Source organism: Nicotiana tabacum, chromosome 11, assembly GCF_000715075.1.
Source record: "Nicotiana tabacum cultivar K326 chromosome 11, ASM71507v2, whole genome shotgun sequence".
In the NCBI taxonomy this organism is placed as follows: Eukaryota; Viridiplantae; Streptophyta; class Magnoliopsida; order Solanales; family Solanaceae; genus Nicotiana; species Nicotiana tabacum.
This window is the reverse complement of record NC_134090.1, coordinates 174,910,341-174,920,412: the sequence shown is the minus strand read 5'-3', so window position 1 is coordinate 174,920,412 and position 10,072 is coordinate 174,910,341. Positions and strand designations below refer to the sequence as shown.

The 10,072-nt window shown below is 40.4% G+C and overlaps 1 long non-coding RNA gene across 1 annotated transcript; it reads left to right on the top strand.

Moving 5' to 3' along the window:
• Nucleotides 1-2,478: 2,478 nt before the first annotated feature.
• On the top strand, nt 2,479-9,686 carry LOC107821358 (uncharacterized). Its single transcript, XR_001656118.2, has 2 exons — nt 2,479-2,980; nt 9,442-9,686. It is a non-coding gene; the product is annotated as an uncharacterized LOC107821358 (long non-coding RNA).
• The last annotated feature ends 386 nt before the right edge of the window (nt 9,687-10,072 follow it).

Sequence of the window (10,072 nt, the reverse complement as noted above, 5' to 3'; positions counted from 1 at the left end):
GGTGCACAAATGCCCCATTTATTCTGTCCTCCACTAGTAAGACACTACCAAAAGTCTCCTATGATCAACTAAGGACCTCTAGTTGTTGCATTGATATTCCTCAATTAATCCACAAAGGTCTTCTATCCGCTATTATATGCATCCGATACACAATAGTTATATAGCTCTGGAATGCAGAGTTTCTATCTTGTACATGGCAATGAATCAGTTGTGAAGAGGACTCTAATACCGCTAGACTCACATTTACTGTCTTCTAGCCCAACCAGATCCTACCATTAGGTGCTTCAAAATAGTTTGTAGTAAATTTTCATTCTCTACCTATCTTCTTTTGGTTAATTATTGCTTTGTTCTGTTTAACTCTAGTTTCCAAACACCCTACCATATCAATTCTATTTGTTGTTAAGAATGTTTTAAACTCCCTCTGCTTAAAGGACTTGTTTAGTCCTCTTATGTTCCATGTTCTGAATATCATGAGGGTGGTATAGTCGTTGGAGTATGCCCTTTGTTAATCCTCTGAGATTGACTATGCTCAGTACCTCCATTGATGTCAGGAGGCTCACTCTCCTGAATCTTTAACGTGACAAACTTATTTCTCTTGGTCAACTCCTCATAATCAATTCTTCGTTGGTCTTCTTTACTTGATTTGTCATGATATACCATTGCTTGCTTGCCTTTTTTCCCAACCTGTATTTGAACCTCCTGTAGAGCTTCCTGTGGAACCTCCTTGTCATTAGTTACTTTGCCAGGATTAGGGGGTTCTATCTCCTCTGTTGTGACAGCTTTAATTCTCCACTCCCATTTCTACTTCTTAGCCTCCTCCTCCTCCTCCTCCTCCTTCTTCTCCTTCTCCTCCCCCTCCTCCTCTTCCTTCTGTATTTGCTGTTCCAATTTACATTCACTATTGGAATGACCAAATTGACTACATTCCTGGCATAATCTGAGCTTCCATTAGTAGTCCACTAGTTGTTCCCTTATGCTGCCATCATGATGCTCTATATTCAATGCATCTGGTAAGAGCGGAGTAATATCCATTTCTATCAACATTCGAGCATAATCTGGGATTCTTTCTTTAATTTGTCTCTAGTGTCTCTTGGCTCGGGGGGCGAATGTAGGTTTTCGGCTATGGGTTCAGCTGAACCCATAACTTTTGATATAAAATATGAATTTATATGTAAAAACCTACTAAAATCTAGATAAGCATTACATTCGAACCCATAACTTTAACAGTATAATAAATTCAATACTAAAAATCTTAAAAGATAAACGCATTAAATATAAATTCTGAATCTGCCTCCATCTAGGCTATACACTAGATTGGTAACCTAAGAAGTTGTTTCCAGATGTATACCGAAGGCAAAGCTAGCCGATAGGCTTAGATAGTTAAACTTTTGTCCTTAAGAATTTTGTTGAGGCGGATCGGGGATTTGAAGTTTATCGGATTCTGAACTTGCGACTAAATTCATAGCTCATTTTTAATTACTGAATTCGTAATTAAATATTTATATATATATTTAATAAATTTTCTAAAGTAAAAATATTAAATTCAGATGAACCTGTACTTATTAACTTTAGCTCCTCCGCTATGTAATAAAGGGATATTATTACTTTTGGCCCATGTCAAAAACTATTTATATTCAATAGTCGAAAAAATATATAAAAATTATATAATTTTGTATATAACATACAGTATATATATATATATATATACACACATAAAAATATATACTTTTTCCACTATTATTTTTAAAGTGACTATATAGCGTCATCTTCCTTATAATAAATACAACAACAATGATTGCTGCAACAAGAAAAGGTTGCCCATACAAAAGAGGGAAACATGGGTGGTTGACATTTGACGTCTGAAGGTAGGAAGCATAACGCGAAGCACGTGGGATGCTTTAATTCCTGGATTAGTACTTTTCGGCTGACCTTTTACTCCAAATGATTAAGAAATTACATAGTTTTTCCAATTTAAAAAAAATAATATTCCTTTGTGTCTTATTCATAAATCTCGATATCTCAATTTGTTTGGCACTATATTTTTGTTGGTTGGAAAATTAATTTTTTCAATTTTAAAAAGCTCGTAATATTTGAAATTTCATTTTTACCAGTAATGAGGTACTACCTCTATATATTTTACGTGATACTATTTTTGTATAATTAGTCTAATTGAAAAAGGACATCTCTTTATATTTAAAAATAAGTTAATTTTAAATTTCTCATACGTTTATAATCAATTTGTTTTATTACCCAAATTTCATGTCCAATCAATACCATCATATAATTTATTAAATTTATGTGTCAATTTTTTTTTTTTAAATTAAAGCAAATGATATCAAAAAAATTGCCACGGCCTTACCACGAGAATCACGAGCCTAAGATTTGGTCTAAGGCAAACCCTTTTTTCCGCGTAATATTTTTTGTATATAAATATCTGCTTTCGAGTTTTTGCCCTCCACTCTTTTTCTTCTTCTTGTTTTTCTTTTTTTCCTTAAATAAAATACTATATTACAAAATATCAGAACATAATATCCACAAGGACCACACCTTCCTTAGTAAAACTTCTCCCCATCCGTCAATGAAATCTTCGGCTTTAGTTTTATTTGGTGAATAATTTGTGTGGTTGGTAAATTTCGCCACACGTGTCTCATTAAAATTTTAATGGTCGGGATAGAATCCAGATTACCCCCCCCCCCCTAATTTTGGTCGTTCTCCCGATCTATAATATGTTGAACCAATAAACGGAGCAAGAAACGTGAAGGCAAGGAACCAGAATCGAGGCAAGGAGCCCCTCAACCCGGGGTCCGGGTAAAATACCTGCCCTCGGGAGTATCGGGGTCATGGTCCCCAGGTCTGGTTCAAACCCCAAATGCCTCGGGGAGCATTATTAGACGATCGAGCACGACCAACAAAAGGTCGTGATATCCGCGACCAGCCGGATACCACGACGTGAATCTCGGCACGTATCGGCAGAAAACAGGTGATTAGTTAAACAGAATATTTTTACCTTTTATGAAATTATATTTAGGGTAAAATTCCCCTACTATATAAAAGGGAGTCTGATTATTCATTAGACATATTGTAACACGCATATCAAGGCAATATACTCTTATTTTCTCTCTTATTAAAAGCACTCACTTTTGTTCATCAGTGCTTTGTTATTGTGAGTCCGGGATCGAAGGCAGGCATCTCATTAATGTTGTTATTGAGTCCGGAATCACCCCTCTTAAGCGGTTTGGCAATTCATTACGTCCTTTATCTGTTTAATCTAATGCAGTCTATCATTTGTATTGAATTAATCTGCATATTCTTAAAACCACATATAAATTCAACTGTTATCCGTTTTTTAGGATAAACAGTTTGGCGCCCACCGTGGGGCTAAGGATAATAGTTGCAATTTGATACAAGTTTTCATAACATACTCTATTTTACACTTGTTCTTTGAGCTTTTAATTTTAGGACAAGAAAAATATCAAACTCCCAATCTGCCCCTTTGAACATTGATGCCGAGTCTGGCCACCACGGAGAGAACAACAATATAGCGCCCAGCAACGAGGTTCACCCTGCTGACCCCAATGGGCCCCCAGTCACAGACTCAATCGACGCCAGCTCCCACATGGCCATCGACACTAACTTGACCACCAATCTAGAGATCAATGTTCGCGGGGAAGCCAGGTCGATAACCAGGGATACACACGACAGTAAGCGCGATGGGATCAACTTGCGGGTGATCTTCGAAATGTTACATGCTCAACAGGCAGTGATAGCCCAGCTACATGCTCTGAGGAACTAACAAAAAAGTAAAAACCTACAACTCCAGGGTTGATCAAATCCCAGGAGCGCTACCGATTCTGAAGGTCCTGGATTCCAAGAAATTTGTTTAGAAGCCTTTCCCTCCGACCGCAGCCTCAAAAGTAATCCCAAAGAAGTTCCACATGCCCAAAATTCTGAAGTACAACGGAACAACCGATCCAAATAATCATGTAACCTCTTACACGTGCGCCATCAAGGAAAACGACTTGGAAGATGATGAAATCGAATTCGTTCTGCTGAAAAAGTTCTGAGAGACCCTATCGAAAGGAGCCATGATATGCTATCATAACTTACCCCTTAATTTTATTGGCTTATTTGCTATGCAATGCCTCTGTAAAAGCGCACGCCAGGGCCATCAAAGTCGAGACTAGGAAATTGGACATTTTCAAGGTAAAGCAAAGAGATAACGAGATGCTTAGGGAATTCGTATCGAGGTTTCAAATGGAATGGATGGATCTGCCGCCAGTCGCAGACGACTGGGCTGTTCAAGCCTTCACCCAAGGACTCAATACTCGAAGCTCATTGGCTTCACAGTAGCTGAAGCAAAAGCTGATAGAATACCCGACGATAACTTGGGTCAACATCCATAACTGATACCAATCGAAAATTAGGTTCGAAGATGATCAGCTCGGGGCCCCTTCCGAGCCCGTTTATCCTATCAGGGCTAGTGATAAATCCAAAAGAGACATTGATCATGAACCAAGATCGAATAAAGACCGATATCAACCATACAATGGAGATTGAAGGGGTAATGGGTTTGGACGAAACTTGTGAGAAGTGAAAGAAGAAGCGACCAGGGTCATAATAACTGGGGACTCATGAGAAAAAGCGGTTTTGATAGACCCATCAAGCCTAAGGAAGCGCCAAGGTTATCGGAGTACAAATTCAACGTCGATGTTGCTGCCATTGTATCAGCTATTGGACGCATCAAAGACACCAAGTGGCCTCAACCTTTACAATCCGACCCCGTTAAAAGCGACCCCAACCTAATGTGTAAGTACCATAGCACTCACGACCACATAACTGAAGACTGCCGACAACTGAGAGAGGAAGTAGCCCGATTATTCAACAACATACACCTCCGAGAGTTTTTGAGTGGTCGGGCCAAAAATCATTTCAGGAATAGGGACTCCAACAAGCAGATACACGTTATTAACATGATCATTGGTGGGGTTAACATCCCCAGAGGTGGATTTTAAAGCGAACCAAAGTGTCCATCACAAGGGAAAAACAGACTCGAGATTATGTGCTAGAAGGAACCGTATCTTTCAACGACGATGGTGCTGAAGGCATCGTGCAGCCACATAATGATGCACTGGTAATATCTATACTCATAAATAAATCTCGAGTTAAGCATGTGTTAATTGATCCAGGTAGTTTGGTCAATATCATCAGCTTGAGGGTCGTAGAACAACTTGGTCTACAAGACAAAATTGCGCTTGCAGTCCGAGTTCTAAATGGATTTAACATGGCATGTGAGACTACTAAAGGGGAGATAACCCTACCGATGAACACCGCCGGAACCGTTTAGAAAACAAAGTTCTATTTGATCGAAGGAGATATGAGATACAATGCTCTGTTAGGGAGACCATTTATTCAAAACATGAGGGCAGTACCCTCGACACTAACCAGGCGTTGAAATTCCCCACACTAGGAGGAATTAAAACAGTCTACGGAGAGCAACCGGCCGTAAAAGAGATATTCGTGGTCGACGAGGTGGTCCCGATATCCACACCCTCGACATCAAATAATCTGAATTCGATCACCAAGGAAGAAACCAAATAGCAATCACCGACACCGACCCCGACCAAACCAGAAAAGTAGGGGACGCGCGAGGATGATGACTACAGAGTTCCCGGGTCTTTCATAGCCCCTGACGATTCCAATGCCACCAAGTCAATGGTCGAGGAGCTGGAGCAAGTCATATTGATTAAGCATCTGCCCGTTTACAAGGTATACCTGAGCACGGGGTTAAGTCCCGAGCTCAGGAAAAAACTCATTGAATTCCTTATAGATAACGTAGATTGTTTCACTTGGTCCCATCTTGACATGACAGGGATCCTGCCGGAATTAACTACTCACATGCTAAGCTTGGATCCGAAGTTTTACCCAGTTAAACAAAAGAGGAGGCCTCGATCCGAAGCCAAGCATGCATTCATCAAAGATGAGGTATCCAAACTTCTTAAAATAGGTTCCATTCGGGAAGTTAAGTACCCGGATTGGTTAACAAACGTAGTAGTATTCCCTAAAAAGGGAAATAAACTAAGAATTTGTGTAGACAGTAAAGACCTGAATAAAGCTCAAGGACTCTTTTCCTCTGCCCTACATCGATAGCATGATCGATGCGACAACCGACCACGAGATCCTCAGCTTTCTCGATGCCTATTCGGGGTACAACCAAATCTGAATGGACCCGGGCTGTCAGGAAAAAACTTCCTTCATCACTAAATACGACACCTATTGTTATAATGTAATGCCATTCGGATTAAAGAACGCATGTGCCACTTACCAACGCCTAGTAAAATCGGATTTTCGAAGAACAAATAGGAAAATCAATGGAGGTTTACATTGACGGCATGTTAGTAAAGACCCTACGAGCATAACTTCAAGGTCCTCTTATAAGAACCATAGGGTCTTCTCATTATTAAAAAAGAAGAATAACTTCTTGTGGACCTCCAAGTGCCAATAAGCTTTGGAAAAACTCAAGCGGTACCTTTCGAGCCCGCCTTTGCTCCATACTCCGATGGCAGAAGAGCAACTGTACCTGTACTTAGCGGTATCAGAGATAGTGGTAAGTGGAGTCCTAGTCCCAGAAGAGGAAAGTACGTAATTTCCTATCTATTATGTTAGCAGGACTCTAGGTGAGGCCGAAACTAAGTATCCTCACCTGGAAAAATTGGCGCTCGCTTTGCTAAGCGCCTCCCGGAAGTTAAAACCATATTTCAATACCATCCTATATGTGTCATAACTACTTACCCATTAATAAACATAATTCATAAACCCGAGCTCTCGAGACAATTGGCCAAATAGGCCGTGGAAATTAACGAGTACGATATCGAATATCGACCCCGAACCGCCATCAAATCCCAAATTTTGGTAGACTTCATGCGGGCCCTGATGCCCGAAGTCAAAAGGAAATTGTTGTTGAACTCGGGGACTTCCTCTAGGATCTAGACCCTCTTTACGGATGGTGCCTCGAATGCAAAAGGGTCTGGACTAAGAATCGTGTTAAAGCCACCCACGGGTAATGTAGTTAGACTGTGATAACCCAAAAGGTCATCACTTGTGTTGCAATGAAATTCTATGTTCTGAGACCTTAAAAACCTCCCTTAATACCACCTCAATTTGCGTGCGCAGTCCGGGCGCGAAGCCGGAAAGCTTAAATGTGCAAATCTATGAAAAATGATAAGTTTTGACTATAAAATGAATAAATTTTACTTCGGTCAACGTTTTGGGTAAACGGATTCAGACCCGTGATTTGACGGTCTCGGAGGGTCCGTAGGAAAATATGGGACTTGGGCATATGCCCGGAATCAGATTCTGAGGTCCCAAGCCCGAGAAATAAATTTTTTTAAAGAAAATTATTTTCTAAAATTGTTTAAAGAAATTTGAAATGAAATTTGCTTAGAACATGATGGTATGTGGCCCGTATTTTAGTTCCGGCGCCTGGTACAGGTCTTATATATGATTTAAGATATTTCTGTGGAATTTGGTGAAAAACGGATGTCATTTGACGTGTTTAGGACTTAAATTGCAAAATTGATGTTTAAATAAATTTTAAGAAATTTCATTGATCTCGAGGTTTAATTTGATGTTCATGATGTTATTTTGGTGATTTGATTACACGAATAAGTCCGTAGGATGTTTTTGAGGTTTTGTGTGTACTTGGTTTGGAGTTCCGAGGGCTCGGGTGAGTTTTGGGTAGGTTCCGGGATGTTTTAGGCTTAAAACCAGAAGTTGTAGGCCTCTGAACCCGCCAATGCAGCCCGCGGTCGGCCTTGTGCGGTGCGCGGTGTAGGGCTGTGTGACCACAATCGACTTTGTGTGGTCCGTACAGGGGCGCTGCTGTGCGACCGCAGTCGACTTTGTGCTGTCCGCACAGGGCACTGGACCGCAATACCCTCAGGAAAGCCTGTGCGGCCGCAGTCCATTTTGTGCGGACCGCACAGAGGGTCTGAGAGGGGTATAAATAGACGGGATTTTCAGTCATTGTGCATTTTTCAAATCCCAAAAAACATAAGAGACGATTTTTCAAACAACTTTTCTTCTCAAAATCAATTGTAAGTCATTTTTAACTAGTTTTCTTCAATCATTAACATCTTTTAACATGATTTAAACTTCAAATCAATGATTTTCATGGGGTAAATTGAGTGTTTTAGGTAGAACCTAGGTTTTTCGAAAATTAGGGATTTGGACCTCGATTTGAGGTCCGATTTCAAAACAAATTACATATTTGAGCTCGTAGGGGAATGAGTAATCGGATTTTGGTTCGAACCTCGGGTTTTCACCACTTGGGCCCGGGGGCGATTTTTACTTTTTGGGTAAAACTTTGGAAAACTCATTTTCATGCATTCAAATTGATTCATTTAGCGTTTATTGATGTAATTAAGTAACTTATGGCTAGATACGAGCGAATTGGTGGAGGAAGCAAGGGGTAAAGCTATAATTGAAACATGAGTTGTGTTCGAGGCATCGAGGTAAGTGTTTGGTCTAACCTTAGCTTGAGGGATTAGGAGTTGTGTCGTATTTGCTACATGTTAATTGTGGAGTACGACGTATAGGCATGGTGACAAGTATCTATACGTTGGTGTCAAACATGCCCGTGAGTCTTGTATTATAGTTGTTATGACTCTGTTATGATTTATTGCGCTTCATATGTTATTATCACCATTGTTACATTGCCGGGATGTTTGTTTGATATTAATGATCACTTGCCAGGATGTTTGTTTTGATAGTATTGTTTTTTTACCGGGATGTTGTTGAAATATCATTGTTCCCTTGCCGGAAAGTTGTTATATTGCTTTTGTTCCCTTGCCGGGATTCCTTGTGATTATCATTGGCTTTTAATTGGGAGCAGGTGGTAAGCCTACTACAAGATATGATGAAATGGGAGCGGGTGGTACGCCTACCACAAGATATGATGAAATGGGAACGGGTGGTACGCCTACCATAAGATATGATGAAATGGGAGCGGGTGGTACGCCTACCACAAGATATAATGAAATGGGAGCGGGTGGTACGCCTACCACGAGATACAATGAAATGGGAGCGGGTGGCATGCCTGCCACGAGAAACAGGAATCGGAATCGGGTTGCACGCTTGGAACAAGATGTGAAAAGAAAGTGAAATCTGTCTTTGTTTTTCCTCATTCTTGTTAGTGGTTGATTTTGATTCCTTTATAATTCTCTTGATATTCTGTTTTACCTATTATTCCCCGAAGCATGTTTCCCCCTCCTATCTTTATTTGTTTATTTTTGTATTTATTTTCCGCTGTATATATATATATAATTACACAGGTTTATATGGAGTCTGGTCCTAGCCTTGTCACTACCTCGCTGGGGTTAGGCCCAGCACTTACCAGCACATGGGGCCGGTTGTGCTGATGCTATACTCTGTACTTATATGCAGATACCGGAGTAGCACTGGGTCAGCAGCAGTATCTTGGGAGCCAGCCTTCAGTCCACCGAGATTCCGAGGTAGTCCTGCAGGCGTTCGCAGGCCCGGCGTCTCTTCTATTAGTTATTTTGTTCTGTTATCATTGTATCTGAGACAGACAGTGTTCCTTCTTTCAAACGTTTGTATGTAGTAATCATAGATAGTCCGTGAAAGGTTTGACACCAGTTTCTAGGTAGTGGCATATGTTGATTTCCGAATTATTTTGGTTTATTTTGTTTAAGTCTTCCGCTTAATCTCATATTCCGCTATTGTTTAAATGTTTATCACATGTTAAAGCAAGTTGTTAAAAGGATTAAAACAAAAAAGTAAAGAATTTCCTAAATTTCGTGGCTTGCCTAGCTTCTACGAGTAGGCGCCATCACGACTCCCGAGGGTGGGAAATCCGGGTCGTGACAAGTTGGTATCAGAGCTCTAGGTTACATAGGTCTCACAATTCACGGACAAGCTCAGTAGAGTTGGAGGGATCGGTATAGAGACGTCTGTATTTATCCCTCAGAGGCGATAGGGTTAGGAAAAACTTTACATTCGTTCCTTCTTCTCGTGCGGTTTGTTTCTCAATGCTAATTGAATTTCTACTCTGTTC